Raw genomic sequence first — 12,645 nt, forward strand, 5'->3', positions numbered from 1 at the left:
TTAGCTGAAGGCTTTCGGTCATGCATCCGTACCAGATCACGTTTCAACACGGCGTGGGACACAGCTCCTACGTTTCATTAGCCAGCTTATAGAAAAGGTCCTCGATATATTGGTAACGAATCAAATATATCTTTCCTGCCTCTTCTCGTCTGACTTCTGATTTCTATCTGACTGGGAACGATCGAATATAGAAGGTGCTACTGGTAGCTAGTTGTAAAACTAGAACATACGTTGCATCATCATTGGTGAGACCGACGTGATCTGGTACACCAAGTCAATATACTGTGAGTCTGTTCCATTTTGGAATATTATTATTCATTGTTATTCTTTATTTGAATTTTATATATTGTGATATACTTTTTTCGCGAATTTTTTTTCTCGGATATATTTTAATTAGACATTTTTCGTTATCTATATTACTATGACGGAACACTCTCCTAAGGTTCTTAAGTTTAAGTCTATTCCCCCTATTTCGATTCAGTTAACGCCATTTTGGCCCGACAATATCGAGTCCTGGTTCTGCTATGCAGAAGCCGATTTTTGCATGCACGGAATCACGGACTCGCGCACACGTTTCCTCGCGGTAGTTAAGGCGTTACCGCGCGAGTTTAACAGGTACGTAACACCTAGTATGTTTACTAGTGATGTTTCCGAACCTTACGAATCGCTTAAGCTATCGATTTTAAAACGAGGAGACCTAACTGATCGACAACGGTTAGACCAACTCTTTAACAATATCGACTTACAACATGGTTCTGCGACGGACATGTTGCTTAGAATGAGAGAAGTCATCGGCCAACGAACTTTCGATGATGGCCTATTTCGACAACTTTTCTTGTCTAAACTCCCTCAACAGGTGCAGGCAGTGCTTGTTTCATTTCAAAACAATGCCATAGATGAACTAGCTGCATCTGCCGATCGAATCTTGGAAATCACTAGATCTTCTAAGGCCGAGGTTTTTTCCGTCAAAGAAAAACCCCAATCGACCTCGACTGACATGGCCGAACTATGTCACACGCTTACAAGATATCTTGGAGTTCGTAATGACCGTAGTCGGTCAAAATCCCCACGTAGGAGCGTTTCACGTAAGAGATCTGTCTCTCGACCACGAGAGACAGACAATCCCGACTGGTGCTGGTATCACAACCAGTACGGTAAATCCTCTAGAAATTGCAGGAAGCCCTGCAATTATCCGACCCCAAAATCAAGTGACACGAAAAACAGTTCGGGAAACTTCCCAGCCGGCACGCGTTAACGGCAACCGTAGCCGGCGAACACAGCCGTCTGTTATACGTCACAGATGTGACAACGAAAGTTCGCTACCTCGTCGACACTGGCGCAGAAGTTAGCGTTCTTCCAGCAAATCCCAACAACAGACTTCGCGAGTCTGTTTTAAGTTTACAGGCGGCAAACGGAAAGCCGACCGCTTCTTACGGTAAAAGGTACGTCTACCCTAACGTGGGTTTACGCAAACCCATACACTGGATTTTCGTGGTTGCAGACGTCTCTATGCCAATCATTGGTATAGACCTGTTACAATACCACAATCTACTCATCGACACACGCGCACGAAGGTTAATAGACGGAAACACTAAGTTATCCGTTTGCGTAACTCCTTGTTCTGGTTGCAGGTTATCCCCAGTCACGATTAAGCACACCATAGACCCCTTGTACCAAGCAGTACTCGACAAATACCCCGGGATATGCCAATCGCAATCGAAATTACCTTGTGTAACCAGCAATGTTACACATCACATCTCGACTACAGGACCACCTGTATTTTCGAAAGCCCGAAGACTCGCTCCCGAGAAGCTTAGGTTAGCTAAAAACGAATTCAACCACATGATGGACCTAGGGATAATTCGACCATCGAATAGTCCATGGGCATCCCCATTGCACATGGTCCCTAAAAAGGACAGCAATGATTGGCGGCCAACTGGTGATTATCGGCGTCTGAATGCTAAAACCATTCCCGATCGTTACCCGCTGCCTCATATTCACGATTTGACAGCTACCTTGAAAGGTACAACTGTTTTTTCGAAAATCGACTTGGTTAAAGCTTATAACCAAATCCCGATGGCACCTGACGACATTCCTAAAACCGCCATCATCACTCCCTTCGGTCTTTACGAATTTCTACGAATGCCTTTTGGTTTAAGAAATGCGGCTCAAACCTTCCAAAGGTTTATAGACGACGTCTTCCGAGGTCTCAACTTCGTACATGCGTATGTTGATGACTGTCTAATAGCAAGTCCGGACAGAGAGTCACATCTCAAGCATCTGGACATTGTTTTCGATCGACTTCAAAGGCATGGCATTACTGTCAACATTCAGAAATGCCAAGTCGGGACTAACTGCTTAGACTTCTTAGGACACACCATTGATGCCCAAGGCATCCGACCCCTTAGGAGCAAAGTGGCGGCCATTCTGGATTACCCAGAACCAACCACGATCAAGCACTTACGAACTTTCAACGGCCTTGTAAGTTTCTATAGACGGTTCATACCCAAATGCGCATCCCTTATCAAACCGTTAAACGATCAGCTTCGTGGAAATGCAAAATCAATTACTTTAGACGACATAGCCCGTAAAGCATTTTCCACAGTTAAGGAACACATCGCTAAAGCAACCTTGCTTGCTCATCAGGACACTCAAGCACCCATTAGTATCGCAGTAGACGCATCCCACTCAGCAATCGGAGCAGTCTTACAACAATGGGTTAACAACTCGTGGCAACCTTTAGGATTTTTCTCGAGACGGTTGTTAGACACGGAATCTAGGTACAGTACGTTCGGTAGAGAACTCCTAGCTATGTATTGTGCTGTACGGCATTTTCAACATTCCATCGAAGGAAGAGAATTCACGCTTTTTACCGATCATAAACCTCTTACCTTCTCTTTAAGTTCATCTTCAGACAAGTACTCACCGCGAGAGTCTCGACAACTCGACTACATTTCGCAGTTTACTTCAGACATACAACATATTTCTGGAGCAAACAATGTAGTCGCAGACGCCTTGTCTCGAATTAGCTCCTTGAACAGTTTCCAAGGAATCGACCTTCTTAAACTCGCTCAGCTTCAAAAAGAAGACATTGATCTTCAGCATGAGTTATCCTCGACAACTCTTAAACTAAGTATTAGGCAGATGGGAACAGGTAAGGAAACCTTACTCTGTGACACATCTACAGGTAGGGATCGTCCAATTGTACCAAAACATTATCGCCGCAACGTCTTCAATACGTTGCACAATCTTTCTCATCCAGGTGCTCGTGCAACAATCGAACTTATAGCCGAACGATTTTGTTGGCCTGGCATGAATAAAGACGTGAGGGAGTGGGCACGCTCCTGTGTAAGCTGTCAGAAATCTAAGGTGATCAGACACAACAAATGTCCCTTAGGCTCTTTCAAACCCCTGACGCTCGTTTCGACCACATCCATATAGATTTAGTAGGACCCTTACCCGACTCGAACGGATACTCATATCTCCTAACATGCGTAGACCGTTTCACGCGATGGCCAGAAGCAGTACTGATTAAGGACATTACTGCTGAAACCGTGGCCCGTGCTTTCGTCGAACGATGGGTAGCAAATTTCGGCTGCCCTTCCACAATCACTACAGACCGCGGACGCCAGTTCGAATCTGGACTTTTCCGTTGTCTGACCTCACTATTAGGAATCACGCGCTTCCGAACGACCGCCTACCACCCACAAGCAAACGGGTTGGTAGAACGTTTTCATCGACAACTAAAAGCTTCATTATCAGCTTCAAACGTTTCACAGTGGACAGACGCTCTTCCACTCGTCTTGCTAGGTATCCGCAATGCAGTGAAAGCTGACATTGGATACACGGCATCTCAACTCGTTTACGGAACGACACTCCGACTCCCAGGAGAATTCGTGGATCCTTCAGCTTCTTCATTGAACATGGATCTAAACTCTTACACGAGTAGGCTTACAAACGCTATGCGTTCAGTTAAACCTGCTCACACTCGACCTCAATCAACTGATGTTTTCGTTCAACCCGAATTACGACATAGTACACACGTCTTCGTTCGTCGAGACTCACATCGACGACCCCTCGAATCAGCATACGAAGGACCCTTCAAAGTTCTTCAACGCGAACCTAAGTACTGTGTAGTCGATAAGAACGGTACGAAAGATAGCATCAGTATCGACCGACTCAAAGCAGCGTACTTAGAAGGAAACCCTAGCTACGTCGACTTTCCTTCGGCACAAGCAAACGACACAGCTACTACACTCGTAGTACCTTACACGACAGCCGACACACAACTTGACACTTCGTCAACGTCGATAGATAAACCTAAAACAACGCGTTCTGGAAGACGAGTAAGATTTCCAGAACATCTTAACGAATATTGCACGTAGGACATAAGCTTTATCTTGAATTACACTTTCATAGTTTATTATAAATTTTTTTTTAATATGCTCATTTTTTTTATTTATATAAAAAAAAACAAAAAAAAACAAAACATTTTTATTTTTTTTGAGCGTATATATATATATTTTTATATATATATAAAAAAAAAAAAAGAAAACAATTTTTTTTTCCGATCGCTTTTATGCTTTTTATAAGTGTATTAGTTTATTCATTTTTTTTCCCGCTCATCTTGTGTCCCTACGCAAGTACGAGTGTATTTTTAACATGCACTCACACGTTCTATTTTTCCTCTTTTCCAGGACGGCTGGAAAAGAACGACGAAGTTTCGCAAGGAACCGGAATTTTTCATTGTACTATATTTCTTTATTGCTATGTTGTACATTTTGGTCCCATAGTTTAAGGAAAGACGACCAGACGCTACTAAACGAAGCAAGCTATCAGAAGAGTGTTTAACAACGACAAACTCGTTGGGTTTTAACTTCTGGCTGGTCACGTCTTAGGGGCATCACTACCTCACTAGGGGGGGAGTGATCTGTAGCTGTAAATAATTCCCCAAAATCAATAGCTCATTAAGTGTTCGACATTGGATGCTGACCATGTTGTTTAAGTGGACTTGTTTAGCTGAAGGCTTTCGGTCATGCATCCGTACCAGATCACGTTTCAACACGGCGTGGGACACAGCTCCTACGTTTCATTAGCCAGCTTATAGAAAAGGTCCTCGATATATTGGTAACGAATCAAATATATCTTTCCTGCCTCTTCTCGTCTGACTTCTGATTTCTATCTGACTGGGAACGATCGAATATAGAAGGTGCTACTGGTAGCTAGTTGTAAAACTAGAACATACGTTGCATCATCACAGTTTACCATAGCCCCTGCTTTTCCCTGATCATCCTCTGTCATTTCAGATCCACTTCCTACCATAATTAGGTTGGGAATCCAATGCTGTGTCCTTGTCTAGTAATTTATGTACGAGAATAGTCTCCTAGGTTGCTTGGTTATAGATTGGGCTAACTGCATTTCATATTTCCTCTGAACGTCCCGAGTTGTAACTATGCACATATTTCGTATGGACCTGTAGCGTTCCATTGTACTTGCTGTGCCAAGATTGACGATGGTGTTCCAAAATTTCTTCTTTTTTTCCTAGTGAACTTCGAATATCCTGACCTATCCATGGATGGCCATGAGTTTTCTTCTTTGGGACTGTCCAGGGTATATATGGTTGAGTTACCTGATTGTATAATTGTCTGAAATGAGTCAATACCTCTTCTGCTGATGTCCCTGATTCAATTTAACAGTTTTCCGCCGACGCTACAGAGTTGATTGCCCCCATGTCTGCCTTCCATATGTTATGATGGACCAGCGCAACTGTTTGATAGGCCATCTCAGCTATGAATTTGAATGAGATCCCTGAACTATCACATCTCCCTAAAGGTGGCAGGAAAAATATTTTACTGACATCAACTCCGTGAGTGAAGATTAGGTCCAATAGAGACGAGAAGTTTTGTCAAACATATCTAGTGGGATCTTTAATGAGGTGGAATAAAGCTGGTGCAATTGTTGTGGCTAACATTTTGCAACCTAATGATATTTTTGATAACCCAACTTCTAAGATTACACAGTTTAAATACAATGCATTAAAGTCACCTACTGCAAGGCTTTTGCTCCTATTACACCAGGAATAAGATTGCCTAGGAGGAAGTCATCTACTACACATTTTGGACTGCGATATACTACGAATAATTCAATATCTTGCCGTTTGCATTTCAGCCTGCAACACACCAGTCCACATGTTAAGGTGATTTTTGTGTACAAGATAACCCCGCCTCCCCTACGGTTTAATCCATCAGCCCTACTGGATATTAAAACCAGTCAACTGAATTTCATTTTCAAACACTTCTGACGCTAACCATGTTTCTGAGATACCAATAACATCCCGTTTTTCTATAACCGCCGTTGTCTTGAGCTCTGTCATTTTACTTATTAGTCTGCGAGCATTTGTGAAGCATACCTTTAGTTCTGTGCAGACCTTTCCCCTACAACCTAGTGCGGTTTGGAGATGGTGCTGCTCTAACTTCTACAATGTGAAAACCCATAAGGACGAGGTTTCTCTCACCGTTTCGCCGGCGCACATTTAATTTCACTTCTGCAGCTCGTCTATCAATACGGTCGACCAGGCTGAGATCCTCTCGGACGTATATTTCGAATCCAATCGGTTTGCCTGGGTTTTCAAGTATTAGGTTTCTTTCCTCAACCGAAGTATAGGTAAATTTTGGGAGGCGAATTTTCTGAGTACTCTTAGGATCCCTTTTTTGTCCTATTCTGTAAAGCTTACAGATGCTAGCTCCTGAAACTCTTTCTGAGAGTAGCTTGTTTATCAAGGATTTATTGTGACTGATATCGTGCTCAAGTCTGGTTTTTGGTAACTTTTCGTAAGATTCTCTTTGTTTGTGAAAAATGACTGAAATGTCAGTGATGTCTATCTTAACACGCTGTGGAATTTTAATACCTATATTCGTTTCTTACTTGCAACCAGTTTTCAATCTAGCGTCAATCGGAAAGGTCGCATTCGGTTTCCTTGTTTTTTCCTGTGTGTGACTGTGAGCCACTCATTTAATTTATTTTGTCTCTTGATCACATCCTCTACACCTCTCAGACTTGTCTCCCCCAAATTTTGTTTTACGTTTATATGTAAATCCGGAACTGAAATCGTAGATTCACACATCTTCGTGCTGCTTTAACTTATTTCTTTCCATGGTGCTTTTTCCTTTTCCTTGTGACAATCCCTACATTTGTGTGCTTGTTATCTGCTACTCTAATGGGGTCCACCTTGACGGTCTCACTGAAGTCCAAAACTGGGCTCATGATAACGCTCTCAATTTATCGAAAGCGGGATTCTGCTCATCTACTGCTGCTTGTTTATCTAAGGGCAATTTTATAGCTATTTTCAGCAGTTCAATGGCCTCTAGAATCAGCAGAGAGTACGTAGAACAGCATGCTTTGCGCAGCCAACATGATAATGACTTGTAACACCCTTTATATGCAGCCAGTGTGGGTCCAGTACACACTGTGACAGCATTTATTGTAGTTGTTACACTGCATTCCATCATTGACCTGGAAATAGCATGTCGGTCTACCACAACGATGTTTTACTTGCGCCATAAATGTGTTCTGTGATCTCACAGGAAGAACGAAAACGAAAAATGATCTCTATATAGTGTCTTTTAAATCTTGATAGATGATAGACACACAAACAAGCACAGAGGTTTGTATATAACTGTACCGAACAACGATAAAGAACACTGAAAGAATCAAACTTCGGTATCTACAAAATTACCTTAACACCTGTGGATAAAAAAATATTCAAGGATATACTCAACGAGGAAAAATAAATACCAGTGCCCTCAGTATTTTTGTGTCTGTACTCTAAAGGTACAGATGATACTTCTCTAGAAAAAACGGTACTCCAGGGGATTGCTTTAATTGAATTTATTTCAGTTAAAGCAATGACAGTAGTCTTGATGCGTAATTAAACGATCAACGCTATACTCAGAGGAAAAATACCACTGTCCTTTTTAAATAACGTGCGTTCGTACAAGTGCCGTTGCCAATGTTTTAAATGCTTTCCCACAGCACTCTAAAGACTATACTGAAACTAAACAAATACACTGATAGAGATTTGGCAGACCACAGGCGGTTTCCATGAGAATTCTTGTACCGCTAAATGGCAACGATGGCTACTTTGGGAGTGATTTGAACGATTTTTGTAGTTTTATGGGTTATTTATGCTTTCAGGAACACACCTATGCCTTTAGATTTGGACTGCAAACTGAATTCCACTGGTTATATAGGCCAGGCATCTCATCACCTGGTTAAGAATGAAATTGATAAAAATAGGCCAATTGATAGATAATAAACGTACCCAACATTTTGAAGAGTGTCGACCGAAATATGGCTAGATTTGCAGGAATAGTTTAACTCATATTTGATGAAGTCCGAGATAAGAGAAAATAAATATACTTTTCCATGAGAAACAACACTTTAGGTAACAGGAAGTTTTGGACTCAGAGCAGTGGTCAAAATCACTGAGAAAGGCGTTCTTGATAAACCATGCAGGCAAAAATATGAGTAGTTCAGATTGATCTGAGTTATCCAGTATAAATTGGAGCAAAAGTAATATCAGAAGGGGTTTTGTGGAGATTTAGTATTTTCACAGTTGAAAGCGTGAGTCGATTGAAGCTAGACCACCTTGGAAAACCTGGAAACACTGAACTGCCGTTTGGTCCTGTTATGGGACGTCATCTATCAGCTCCCTTCAACTACCATCTCATTTCAACGTAGTGTGCGCAATATTGGGTCACCTAGACTAGTGGCCATATCGCGACTTGGGCGACAGAATTCAACCTGCACTAATAAAGACCTGACACATGTTATTGATCATTACTCAATGAAAGCTGCGTCTGTAAGCGGCTTTTGATGTTTAAGAATGGACCAACTTTCACGGGCTACTAGTTATTTTATGAGACATAAATAACTTATTCTAATTCCGTGCCGCTCTTAAGAAAGGACCCAGTTTTCGTCCACATACTTAGACAATGCCTTCCTAATATTTTTTTCCAAAACTTCGACAACCGCACTGGTTAGGCTTATGGTGTCATTGATTCATAGCTACACGATTCTCGAAGCTGAGCATATAATTACCGAGAAGGTTGACATTCAACATGTGACACTTAGAGGAGGTCAAAAGTAGTGAACGTAGAGACAATTGTTTGGTATGGCATGGCTCAGCCTTACGGGCATGCTCATTTTGCACAGTTTATTGTTTTTTTACATTGAGCATATTACTCTCTATCCAGTCCAGATATGTACCTCAGAAATATTAGACGTCATATCGCTTATTATCACGATAGGACGAGTTGTTGTAGTGGATGACATGACGTCCACCTAAGATCTTAAAGATTAGGTAGTCAAATCACTACAAATCTAAAGTTGTGGAATTCAGTCTATTATCAAAGTAGCAAAGATAAATGTACTGATACTGAAATAGACCGTAATTCCAAAGGCTTACAGATCGATAATTCTCAGGTTTGTGTCTCTCACCTCATTTGAAGACGAGACTTACTATGGCGTCCTTTTAGTCTTTCGGTAATCTTTCTTCGGTCACAGATAAATTGGAACGGATGCTCAAAGGAGTGGTGACAAAATTCTCTAGTTCCTTCTATAATCTAGCATGCATTTCATCCGGTCCCATAGAATTGCGTATATCAAGCTTACTTAACAGTCCAAAGCCATTAATCCAGTGTGCATGAGGAGAGAGTTTGTATGAATTGAAGGGTAGAGCATCTCCAAAGTAATTAAAAAATACCTGGACGTTGCAAGAATGGTCTTCCACTAATGATGTGGTACAACTATCTCGCCATAACACTGGGACGCTACTGAAGATATGACCGGTATTATAGTTTTTCAACTATTAACCAGTATTACGGCTACACTACCTCTTTTCTCAGTCCTTTGGTTTATGTTAGAATACTAGTGTTTAGGGTATTCTATGAACTTCCTAACAAGCCATTCTTCATACAACCTTCATGAAATGCAGAGGGTCAAGACACAAATATTTCGAGTTCCCTGCTATTGAGGATTTGTCCGATCAGCACCCAAGAACATTCCTGTTCTCTTACGGAGAATGATAAAATTGTCATACTGATCCATATGGGTGAGGTTTCGGGATTCCTTGATGTAGTCGAAAGGATATGTGGTGCTATAACTCTTATGTGTAAATTGCTGAATATCTCCCTAGCCATGTCAATGGAAAATTATGATTCTATTGTGAAATCTACTGGGGATGTTGAGTGTGTAATCTCCTGCATGTTTGCTCCTCAAACGTTTGGCCCAACTTGAGGTGACGCATCGATGCTATCAACGACATGATAATGAAAGACCAGAACTGCATGATCACTCTTACTTAAGGGTGGCATATAATGGAGGTTTGTGACGTCGTCTTCATAAGTAGTCGATACGAGATCTGGTAAAGATAATTCAGAGTATGAGCACTACCTAGCTGCTTCTTTTCCATCCAGCACTAAAACATATTTGATAACCAAGCCCAACACTTCTTGTTTGAAAGAATTTCCTGACAGTTCAGTCCATAGATTTATCCAGCCTGCCGTAAGTCTACTAGGTCTAAACATCCACCATTCGGAGACCAGGTGTTGAAACCGCCTAGCAAAACCTCGCCTGTCTCATGGTTTGGACTGCGGTAAGCCAAGCCGATCAGCGGCTCTTGTCCTCTGTATTCCAAACAGCAACACACTGATTAGCACGTACCACTTCCTTTGGATATGGTGTCGATAACGGTATAGAGGACAGTATTACTAACAAAATAGAGCTACTCACCTCCTTTGTGCTCCTGGGTACTGTTTGCTCTTGCTAAGGTGAAATCCTCAAAAACAAGTTACCTTTTGTCTTCCGACTGCGTCAGCCAAGCTCTTGTGGTGGCGATTACATCCAGTTTGGTAGAGTCTGTATGTACATCTAGCTTTGATCGCTTGATGAGCAATTTCCGGTTGTTTGTGTAATAGATCCTTAGACCATTTAAATGGCTTCGTCCTGCATCCGATGTGGCTTTGGCGTCTCTCCAAAGTCCTTCTCACCAACATCTAACCCAAGTATTTGTTCTTGTCCAGCTTCTCGTCTCTTAGCAAGGTCCGCGAGAGGAGTTCTTTGCAGACTAACACTTCTGGTTCCTATAGCTCATGTTCATTCTGTGGCATTAAGGCATTTTCATCGGCAGACGTAGGTACCACTTTTAGCAGCTTGGTTTGATATTTTTCTAAGTCTGTTTATCTATCCAACATATAAACCTTCAACAAAGTGGCCACAGTAATATCATGGGACATCGGCTGGTTAAGTAAATCTTTTATCAAACTAATATCATGCTCAAAGCAATTTTTAGACGCAGAGCTTTCACTGTCTTTGAGTCTGTGAAAGATGACTGACCTATAAATATGCTTAACCTTCGATTTCTCAGCTACTGTATGGGAGACTGGCTTTTAATAAACGACATTAGGTTGTTTATTGTTCTGGATTTGCATCCGGTAATTAGTTTTCACTGGAGTAGCAATCATATTTCTTCCTACTGTAAGTGGATTTGACCTTACTACTTGGGTCTATAGGCGTTTCCTTGCTGCTGCTACTTAAAGGGCAGGACACCGAAGAAACATTATTTCTGATCAATCTTACTGAAGTCGATCTCTTCTACTTTGAACAGAAGCTTTTTAAACATGAAAAACGCCCTTTGTGACCCAGATATATGTTTAAAAAACAAACAGTCCAGTATTTCTATGCTACGATGGCTGTGGTTTGAGGTTTGAATGGATGTCCTTGTGCACATATTTGAAATTGTTCGTCGAAGGGTGTTTCCCACGTTCTGTAAGCCCTAGAATTTAGTGGATATGTTATGCACATTTTTACTTCATATTTGTGTTCAGTGACACCTAGTCACGCACTACTCGACAGAAAAGACAGTGATGCCAGTAGTGAGTATTTGCTCTCTAGCTCCTGAAGGTTATCTAGCTAGCCCATGTTTGGAGAATACCTACTTTTCCTTAATCCGTGTTTTGCTTATTAACGATTTTCGTTCTTTCCACAAAATCCTTCCTGGTCATTGGGTTGGCCTTTCAAAATTATGTAGACTATAGGGAATTTTGCGACCTTTCAATTTCAGTTTGGAGTTTCTTCACTTTTGAAGACTAGTTATGAAATGGCGTGCGTTCATACCCTCAGAGATTTGTGGGATATTAGTTTCTAAAAAGATTGCGTACTGGTGTGCAAATTGCCTCAGCCCACTGTTTCAGAACTACAGGACGTATATTGTGAGAGCCTGATGACGTATCCGATCGCAAGGACTTCGATCTTCGTTATACTGTACCTGGAATTAAGTGGTTTTTCCTTATACCTTTGTTTGGTACTAATGCGGTCACTTGTTGCTCTTGTACATACTCAGTAATATCGTTCGAGGAGTCATGTCATTGTAGCGTCTACTTGAATTTCTGCTTTGTGTAGCGAAGTAGGCAATAAAGATATCTGCCATTTCTATGCAGGTGAGGAATTCGTTGTTATTCCCTAAAAAGATTAGTAAGTTCTATGTTACTTGGCTTCGCCAAAATATTGGACTCACTACTGCATACGTTCCGGAGAATGATTGTTGGTTAAGTGGGTTTCAAAAACCCAGTTTTATCCTTCCCCATA

This window comes from Schistosoma mansoni (genome assembly GCF_000237925.1).
Source record: "Schistosoma mansoni, WGS project CABG00000000 data, supercontig 0194, strain Puerto Rico, whole genome shotgun sequence".
NCBI lineage: Eukaryota > Metazoa > Platyhelminthes > Trematoda > Strigeidida > Schistosomatidae > Schistosoma > Schistosoma mansoni.